Source organism: Musca autumnalis, unplaced genomic scaffold, assembly GCF_047663935.1.
Source record: "Musca autumnalis isolate F117 unplaced genomic scaffold, ASM4766393v1 scaffold_2, whole genome shotgun sequence".
Lineage (NCBI taxonomy): Eukaryota > Metazoa > Arthropoda > Insecta > Diptera > Muscidae > Musca > Musca autumnalis.
Window position 1 is genome coordinate 258,632,546 of NW_027411755.1, and position 9,689 is coordinate 258,642,234.

The following is a 9,689-nucleotide window of genomic DNA, read 5'->3' on the forward strand; positions in this document are numbered from 1 at the left end:
GTTGTAGCATAAGCTAAGGAGCTGTCCAGAAATTGAATTTTGTGTTTGTCTGTGTGTTGTAGCTAGTTTTTAGTAATAAGTTTTTTTTAGTTCTTTATTTAAATATATATTTTTTTTAATTGTTAGGGGTCTATCCTAAGCAAACGACCAAGGTATTAGTCCGGTAGGGATTCCTGCTAGAAAGAGCTCAATCTAGGTAGGGGTTTCTGATCTTTAAGGACAATAGTTGTACCAAAGATAATACCCTGAGGCTAGATCCTAGTAGTATTTTCACTTTTGATAATTTTTTCTAATTTTTTTTTGTTTTCCATTTTTAAGTAAAACGTAACAAAGGTTAATTTATTAGTTTTTTTATTATATTTATTAGTTTTTTTTTTTAGGTTAAATTTTTTTTATTGTATTTAAGGAATAATTTTAAAGAAGCTGAAAAGAGAAGAGAAAAAAGATTTAAAATATTAATTAGTTTTTTTTTATAATTTTAATTATGTTTTTTATATAATATGTAATAAATGTTAAGTTGTTAAACGAATATGTTGTGCTAAAGTTTTTCAAAGGGAAGGGGAAGAAGGATAAGGGGGATATGTCGAGAAGGTAAAATGTAATAATGGTTGGTGGCGTTGTAAAAGGGGTTCCTGGTGACCCAGGAGCGTAAGGATGGGAGGGTAATGAAGGGGTCCGGTATTCCGAAGTCCCCAATAAAGTGTTGGTTATTGGTTCTCGTTGTTAGTGTTGCTAGTCCACGTATGTATCCGTTAAGTTTACTTGTTGTGCCCTCAGGTGACGTAGGGTTGAGAAACCACGACCCATACCAGCGTAGCCAGGGCGGTCACGGTGTGAAGGGGGTAACACAACAGTAATGGCGCCCAATAAAATATATCCAGAGCCTTAATCACTATGTGATTTTGGCAATATAATAGATAAATAGAAGTTTTTGTAATAACCGTCAATATGAAAATTATGACGAGATAACATGAGACAAAATCTTATAAAGTACCCTTTTAATTGTTTTGTTCATGTTAATTACAAAAGCTACTATTAATTGTGATCCAGTGAGAGAAATCGAGACCCATTTATACATAATGAGACTGTTGCTCGATTTCTGTCCATGAAACAGTAAAATGAAGCCCAAATAGTTTTAGTTTTGGATGTTCGTTGATATTTGTGTATTTTTGTAGTATAGAATGGGAATGAATAACCAACACTTAGCCACCAACAGAATGACATATCCTCAGAAAACTTATCCTTTGAAACCTTCCTAAATGTTTAATGTTGTAGAGTGTGTATACATTTGGCTATATTGTGTATCCAACCATATCGAATTTTTCTTATATTACACCACATTAAATTGCTCTCGGTCATTCTATATCGATCTACATTCGCCAATCATTTTGCTAGACGGTTTTGAAAACCCCTTTGAATCTAGGTCAAATAGTATTGTTGTTTCTCTATACCAACAAAATGCCACTTGACCGGTCTCCCCCATGCACGTCTGGGGCAGGAAAAAACTTGGCTCAAAAACCAAGTTTGTCCGGTCCTTTTAATGCAGCATCAGGACATTCTGCAGAGGAAAATCGGTCAGCCATAAACAGCCCAATGTTTGATTTTTCACATCCACCACCATCTTTTTCCACAACATCACAACGACAGAAAAGTAGTCCAGAGAAGTATGCTTCAATGGTAACAGCTTTAATCAAAGATGCTAATAATGAATATAGGTCTCAGTTGGAAGAAAAGATGGAAAGGAAAATCGAAAAGAGTATTCAGGTAGGATTTGAGAAGATCATAAGGGAACTAAACAGGCTAGACATTGGAAATAGACAGTCGGAATCAGAGTTGGAGAATTCTACTTTAGGTTCCCCTAGACTAGATGGTTTAGTGGGGGGTAAAGACAACGTTAGCGGAGCCCCAACCAAGTCCAAGTCAAAGTCTGAGAATAAAGCTCAGAAGAAGTTGGACTTTGGTATACCTACTCAGGAAAATTACCATCCAGTACCAAATGTTCATCCCGATTATACCAATAGGCACCGTATTGTAGTAGACAAATGGAACCTATGTTTTGATGGGAAATCTGATGGTTTAGACGTAGAAGATTTTGTGTTTAGAATTGAGCATCTTCAGCGTATGTATGGTTGTCCATGGAGTGAGGTCATTAGGGACTTTCAACTTCTTCTTAAGGGAGATGCCAAAGAGTGGTTTTGGGTGTTAATTGGAACCCATCAAATTAATCATTGGACAGATCTTAAAGAAGCTCTAATCCAGCAATATAGATCCAGCCGAAGTGAATATGAATACCTTCGTGATCTGGAAGAGAGGAAACAACGGAGTGGGGAATCCATTGATGAGTATTTTCACTCGATGAAAAAACTAAGGGCCAAATTAAGAACACCATTGCCCGAACCAGAAATGATCAGAATAGTTAAGAGGAATTTAAGGCCAGACCTGTCACATATAATTTATTCAATGAAAATTTATACTATTGACCAGTTAAAGGATGAATGCAAGGAATTGGAGAAGAATTACTTGAGAAAGGAAAAATACTCACTTGCTCCAATTAGACCTCCACAGCCAAATCGTCGTCCATATCCAGTGCATGAGGCTTATCTCGAACCTCATGATGATGATCCCTTAAATGAAGACCTAGTTGTAGAAGAAGTTCATCAGAAAAGGCAAAATGAAAGGAAGCAAATAGTACTTACATGTTGGAACTGTCAAGCTTCCGGGCACACATTTATTGAATGCCCAGTTCCACAACGGGCCTTATTCTGCTACCGATGCGGCTGTCCAGGAGTGACTTGTCCCACATGCCAGAAGTGCCTGGGAAATGGCCGGAAGAGTGTGTCGAAATCGGGAGAGGCACACTCTGCCCCACCTCCCGAACAGTAACAGATGTTTCAGGATCAGGTTCTATCGACTCCGGAAGTGAGGTGAAGATTCTGAAAAGAGATGGGCAAATTAGTGAACAGGTTGTTAGGAGGGTAATTCCAGTCAATAAATTAAGTTATGAGGAAAGGCTGGAAAACTATAAGAGAGTTAGGAGCAGGATTTTTGGGAATGAAAGTAGTGGTATAGAAAATGAGGATATTCCGATCGGTGAGAACGTTGAGTATAGGCAGGAAAAGGAAGATAAAGTGAATAAAGAAAAAGCCAATAGTATGGGAAAAGTTCAAGAAAAATTAGGAGAGATGGTCAATAAGATAGATGAAGGTACAATTGTTTGTAGGAATAATGGTAAATTAAATAGAATTAGGAAAGTTAGAAATAAGTTCAGAAATAAGAAGCAATTGTGTAATCTAGTTAAGCGTTCAGTTTTAAGTTGTTCCACTGTAATGTTAGATTCCTTAGATAATAGAGCGTATGTTAATTTCTTGATAGGTGGTATAAATTTGAAAGGCCTTTTAGATTCGGGAGCTTCGGTCAGTATATTGGGAAAGGATTGTGACCATGTAGTGAACCAGTTACAGACGAAAGTGGAACCTTTCTGTACCTCTATAGGGACAGCTGGAGGAAACCACTTTTCGGTTGTTGGGAAAATAAAAGTTTTCATAAAATATGAAGACATGGAGAAAGAGATGGTTTTCTATCTGTGCCCCGATTTGGTCCAAACGGCTTATTTAGGAGTTGACTTTTTCAAAGCTTTTCAGCTGGCTCCCAGATTATTTGGAATAGATGAGATAAGTCAGGAAGTACTGGAAGAACATCCGGCCCTGATATGCGAAAATTCAGAACATGAGCTATCGGATGAAATGCGCCAGAAGCTAAAACAGGTGAAAGGGTTATTTAAGTCTTATGAAGAGCATGGGTTAGGTAGAACTAACTTAGAGAAACACACCATAGAGCTGGTGGATGGTGCCCAGCCGGTGAAGGAGCGGTACTACCCCGTGTCCCCAGCCGTTCAAGAGCTTATTTATGCCGAAGTCGATAATATGCTTAGGTTAGGAGTAATCGAGGAATGTTCTAGCCCATGGAGCAATAGATCCACTTTAGTGAGGAAACCAGGAAAAAATCGCTTATGCCTGGATGCCAGGAAATTGAATGAGAGGACCATAAAAGACGCATACCCCATCCAGAATATTGAGGGTATCTTGAGCCGACTTGAGGACACCTACTTCATTAGTAGTGTGGACCTCAAGTTCGCATTCTGGCAAATAGAATTAGACCCGAAATCCAGACCCTACACCGCATTCACAGTACCTGGACGGCCTCTTTACCAGTATGTAGTGATGCCGTTCGGGCTGTGCAATGCGGCACAAAGGCTTTGTAGGCTCATGGATAGGGTAATACCAGAGGAACTCAAGACAAATGTCTTTGTCTATTTAGACGACTTATTGGTCATTTCTTCCGATTTCGAGTCACATATGAAGCTCTTAGCGAAGGTAGCCGAATGCCTTAAGCAGGCTAATCTAACTATAGGCTTGAAAAAGTCAAAGTTTTGCCACAAAGAACTCCATTATTTAGGTTTCATAGTTGGAGGCGGAATAATGAGACCAGATCCGACAAAGGTTGAAGCCATCCGCAAGATTCCATTGCCTAAGAACGTAAGGGAAGTACGAAGTTTCATAGGAGTTGCCGGTTGGTACCGGCGATTCATCAAAAACTTCTCCGAATTGACGGCACCACTTACAAATCTCATTAAAAAGGACAGGAAGTTTGTGATAAATAACGAGGCTCAAGAAGCATTCAACAAAATCAAACATGCTCTTACCCATGCCCCTGTGCTAGTACACCCGGACTTCAAAAAACGTTTTTACATCCAGTGTGATGCGTCCAATGTGGGCATAGGAGCCGTGTTGTTCCAAAAGGACAGTGAGGGAAACGAAAGGCCTATAGCATTCTTCTCTCAGAAGCTAAATAGTGCTCAGATGAACTATAGCGTCACTGAGAAAGAATGCTTGGCGGCGATAATGGCAGTTAAGCGCTTCAGGCCGTACGTGGAGTTGATGCCCTTCACGATCATCACTGACCACGCGAGCCTGAAGTGGCTGATGTCACTTCGGGACCTTAATGGCAGACTAGCGAGGTGGGCACTTCAGCTACAAATGTTTGACTTCGAGATAGAGCACAAAAAAGGGTCTGAAAACATTGTAGCGGACATGCTGTCAAGGGCCGTGGATGAAATTGTGATGCCAGAAGATATAGTGGGATTTGAAACTATAGAATTTGAGTCGGAAATGTATCTGGAATTGATAAAAACAGTCGAAGAGAATAGGGAGAAATTTCCAGACGTTAAAATCGAAAACGGCATGGTTTTTAAACGCACTACGTCCCGGACTGATATGGAATTGGAAGAGTTCGAATGGAAGTTATGGGTTCCAGAGAGCCTAACTAATACGCTAATACAAATGGCTCACGAACCTGAGGATAAATCACACGGAGGTATTAGAAAAACTTTAGCGCACTTACGCCTCAAATATTATTGGCCAAATATGGCAGTTCAGGTCCGTAATTTCATACGAAACTGTAACACCTGTAAAGAGTGTAAGAGTTCTAATCAGCACCTTATGCCGGAAATAGGAAACGAAGTTATTACCGACCGCCCATTTCAAAAACTTTACGTAGATTTTTTGGGTAAATATCCACGCTCGGGTAAAGGTAATGCCTACGTGTTAGTTGTGGTAGATCATTTTACCAAATTCGTATTTTTGAAGCCTATGAAGGAAGCAACCAGCAACAATGTCATTAAGTTTTTAGTAGAACAGGTTTTCCAGCAGTTTGGGGTCCCCGAAACTATACATACGGACAACGGCAAGCAGTTTGTGTCCAAAGATTTTCAGAAGATGATGAATGCCTATAAGATAGACCACTTAAAGACAGCTTTTTACTCGCCCCAATCAAACGCTGCCGAAAGGGTGAATCAGAGTGTCCTTAATGCCATCAGGTCCTATTTGGACAATGACCATACGAACTGGGATATAAATTTGTCCAAAATTGAAATGGCATTGAGGACTTCAGTCCATTCAGCTATTGGGGTGACACCATTTTTTGCCCTATTTGGACATAATATGTTCACATGTGGAAAGGACTACAAGCTGGCTAGGAAACTAAAGGCATTGAGCGATGGGGAGCTGATGCTACTAGATAAAAACGATAGAATCAGTATTATTAGAGACTTGATTAAGAAAAATTTGCATAGTGCTTATGAGAGAAGTGCCCTCAGATACAACAGGCGAGCCAGGGTAGTACGTTTCACTCCAGGCCAAGAGGTCTACAAAAGAAATTTCGTCCTGAGCAAGTTCCAAGATAATCGAAATGCTAAGTTCTGTAAGAAATTTACTAAGTGTAGAGTCGCAGAGGTTCTTGGCAATAATATGTACCGTCTAGAGTCCTTGAAAGGTGACCTTCTTGGAGTATATCACTCAAAAGACATAAAACAATAGAGGCGTAATAAGGCTTGTAACCGAGTTCTTACTCAATAGTGCAATATGTTTTTTTACTAGGTGCAATATTAGAGTAAGGTAGTGTCTCGGTCTTGATTTATTTTATATATGAATTATTTGCCTTATAATATGCGTCCAATGTTATATGTCTCATCTGTGATATAGGTTTACGTATATAGGGTAAGAACATCTGTGATATTTACCATCTTTTCTTTACTCAAAGTAGCAAAGTAATATACGAACAAGTTGCGGTCTTAAGTCTTTAGTTTATTGCCCGGCTAACTCGATCGTACATGATACAAATGTCCACTCAAATGAGAAATAAATGGTGGGTGTAGCCTACGTTGGGCGCGTTAAAAACAAGTATATGACAGAGATCAAAGTTGTTACTCAATTTCTAGATGGGGAAGATAGAGGTTATTTTGGAACTTATTATTTTAATAAGCTCAAAATAGCCATATTATTCTCATGATGACCTTGGACGTTCTTGCAAATACCGTAATCATTGATAATATGAATATCCTTATAAAGGATTAGATTTAGTTTAGTGAATTAATTAACTGTGATATTAGTTAATAGATTTGTAAATCTACCGGTGTAGAGTACAGTGAAGACGTCGGGACTTTATGACGATAGAAGAAAAATAAAGAAAATTGTTATTAAATAATAGTGTTACTTCCAGTTGAAGATACGTTAATGAAATTGTTTGCGAAATCCGCTGTTGCCCTATCGGGCTATCGTTTTTTATATGTTCCTGGTCTAGAGACGAGGAAGGTCTAAAAAAAAAAAAAAAAAAAAATAAAAAAAAAAAATAATGGATCTAATTTTATTAGTCAATCCTATATCGAGGAAAATCCGTCATAGATTAGTGTTAAAATATAAAAAAATACGGTTTGGAACAGTACAAGGTGTAAGATTTAGGAATTGAGTATAAACAGAACAGGTATTTTATTGATATTAACAATTTGACGAACCAACAAATCTATCCCTCACACTGGTGTTTCAGCGGTGACCCTTGAAACGCCAGAGTTTTGTTGAGGGATGCGACCCATCGCTAGATAGGACGGTGTCGGAATCGGAATTACGTAGGCATAGTCACCTGTGTAGTTCCGTTACCAAGTCGCCACAATGGGAAATTAAACGTTTCGGCCTACAAGTGGCCAGTTAAGGAGTGGTGGTAGAGTTTAATAACCCTCACCTTTATGGACAAGTATGTGTTGGTTATATTCGGGGCGGGTTCAAATATGTGCAACCTGTCGTCACTTCGCCTAGGAATCAACCTGACGTGGAACAACGTTTAGGCTCCAACCTCTAGTTCGATCAAACTAAGGGAAATGAAAACATTACATAAAGGCACATGAGTCACTACCAAACTATAGATGCTAGAAGGCGTTAGGAACTGGGCCAGTAATTTTGCCACAATCCGTATTAAATTAAAGATGAAGGGCTATGGTTAATAAGTATAAGGTTGCACAAGGATTAAAGCCTACTGGTTAATGTTTCATTGCTGTTAATGGAGTGCAATTATAGGCTGCGTCTCAGTTATTAGAATGTACACCGTTATAAAGTCTTCCTGATGCATATATCAAGCCTATTCTGCGTTGCAAATGCGCAACAGCAATGATTTGGGATGACGTACTGGGTATTAATGTGGTATCATTGTGATATGGAATGGGATGTCTGAGACAGTTGCAAAGCAAATGACGTTTCGAGAGTCAGCCCTATAATAGCCTAGGGGATGAGCAAGGAAAGTACAGCAAGGAGATAGTAGGCTTCTTGCGCACTTTGGTTCTGAGTTGACCACCATCAGCAACCTACATGGTACTGATTTAAGGCTCGGCTAGTCGTCTTGATTAGTAGGTGGTACATTTTATGACAACATATAAAATCAGCACATAAGAACAAAACTAACCGGCCCATTACGACCTAGTGTCCGGCTATCACCGAATTCAATATGTTTCATCCACTAGGGGAACCACATCTTCACCAGGAACTTCGTGATAATACTATGGCAATAGCGACCGGTGGCGTGATTACAAGTTTTGGATTGACGGACGGACGGCCAGGTCGACTTAGCTCGTCGACAGATTAATGTTGGTCTGTAGCCAACGTTTCGATATGATATCACCTATTAACTAGAGATATTTTGTAATACACACCTACGTCGTGGTGTGGACCGGATGACATCACAACGGAAAAGATAATCAGATTTGGTGGTCGGGTGCATGGAATGTGGGTCTTTTACAGACGCGATGGAATTTCTTGCGCAAAAACCAGATACATTTGGCATGCATCTGTCACTCAGGACTTTAATTTCAGTTTCTAGGATGAACATTCGTTGGCATTGTTACCGGCCAATATGTTTGGCAGCATACAAAGTATGTATGATAGCCCCACGATATCATATGACAAGTTCATTTGATAGGTAGAGTTTTGTGGGGGGGATTCACGGTAGGACATATTATTGGACAAGAAATTGTTATGGGCTGTCCCACTTGATTTTACCTCCAATCCAAGCTTTATTCGGGGTAGTTGGCCTTTCCGTTGGCTTGATGGTCAACCTTTTTGGTGGACAGGCTATTTATGTACATGGCCCGGCTTTTGAGTGAGTGGCCGGTTTTATTCATTGCCCGTACCAATTATAGTTTATTTTTTAGTTTTCTCCATAGGAAAAGCTTGTATTTCTTTAGATTTTGTTGAATTGTTTGTTCTTTTTTTTGTTTTCGGGAGAAAATACAAAACGTGTTGATACCTCCAGTGCCAAGTGGAGGTATGAGATCAGCTGTTTTGTGGAACTCGTTTGGTTGACAAGGCAGGGCTGGAAAAGTGTAATCGTATGTTCAGGGTTGTATTTAAGAGTGCACCGTAAGAGAGTTTTACGCTCGTTAAAGGAGCGTAAAATGAATGTTTTTCAAGGCCAGGCGTACAATGAACCTGACCGTTGTTCAAGCATGGATATTTTGTTGGTAGTAGAGAGACAAGTTTAAAGGTACCGGAGAACAACTGCAGGCTAATGAAATGATTGGTGGATGAACATATTATGAGAGCCATGACGTTTATTTCTGATGTTAATGGTATGAGAATGATTAAAAGTGTTTCAGCGATGAAGAGTGTCTCACATACAGTGTATTTCTTTTAAGTAAAATAAAGCTCAAAGTTCAGACTTTATAATTTGAAAATTTATAACCGAAGTTTTTTTTTCGGATTATAAAAGAAAGGATATAAGTGATAAAAATTAAGTCAATTGCTTTGTCTCCTTGAACGATAATTGCCGATAAATAAGTTTTAATAAAAAACTGATGAAATTCAAAAATT

General features: G+C 39.1%; 1 long non-coding RNA gene across 1 annotated transcript; it reads right to left on the reverse strand.

Moving 5' to 3' along the window:
* Window positions 1–334: 334 nt before the first annotated feature.
* Window positions 335–9,131, reverse strand: LOC141391897 (uncharacterized). Its single transcript, XR_012409743.1, has 4 exons — window positions 8,880–9,131; window positions 2,697–2,933; window positions 2,543–2,637; window positions 335–423 (listed from the first exon to the last, which is right to left on the reverse strand). It is a non-coding gene; the product is annotated as an uncharacterized lncRNA (long non-coding RNA).
* Window positions 9,132–9,689: the final 558 nt, after the last annotated feature.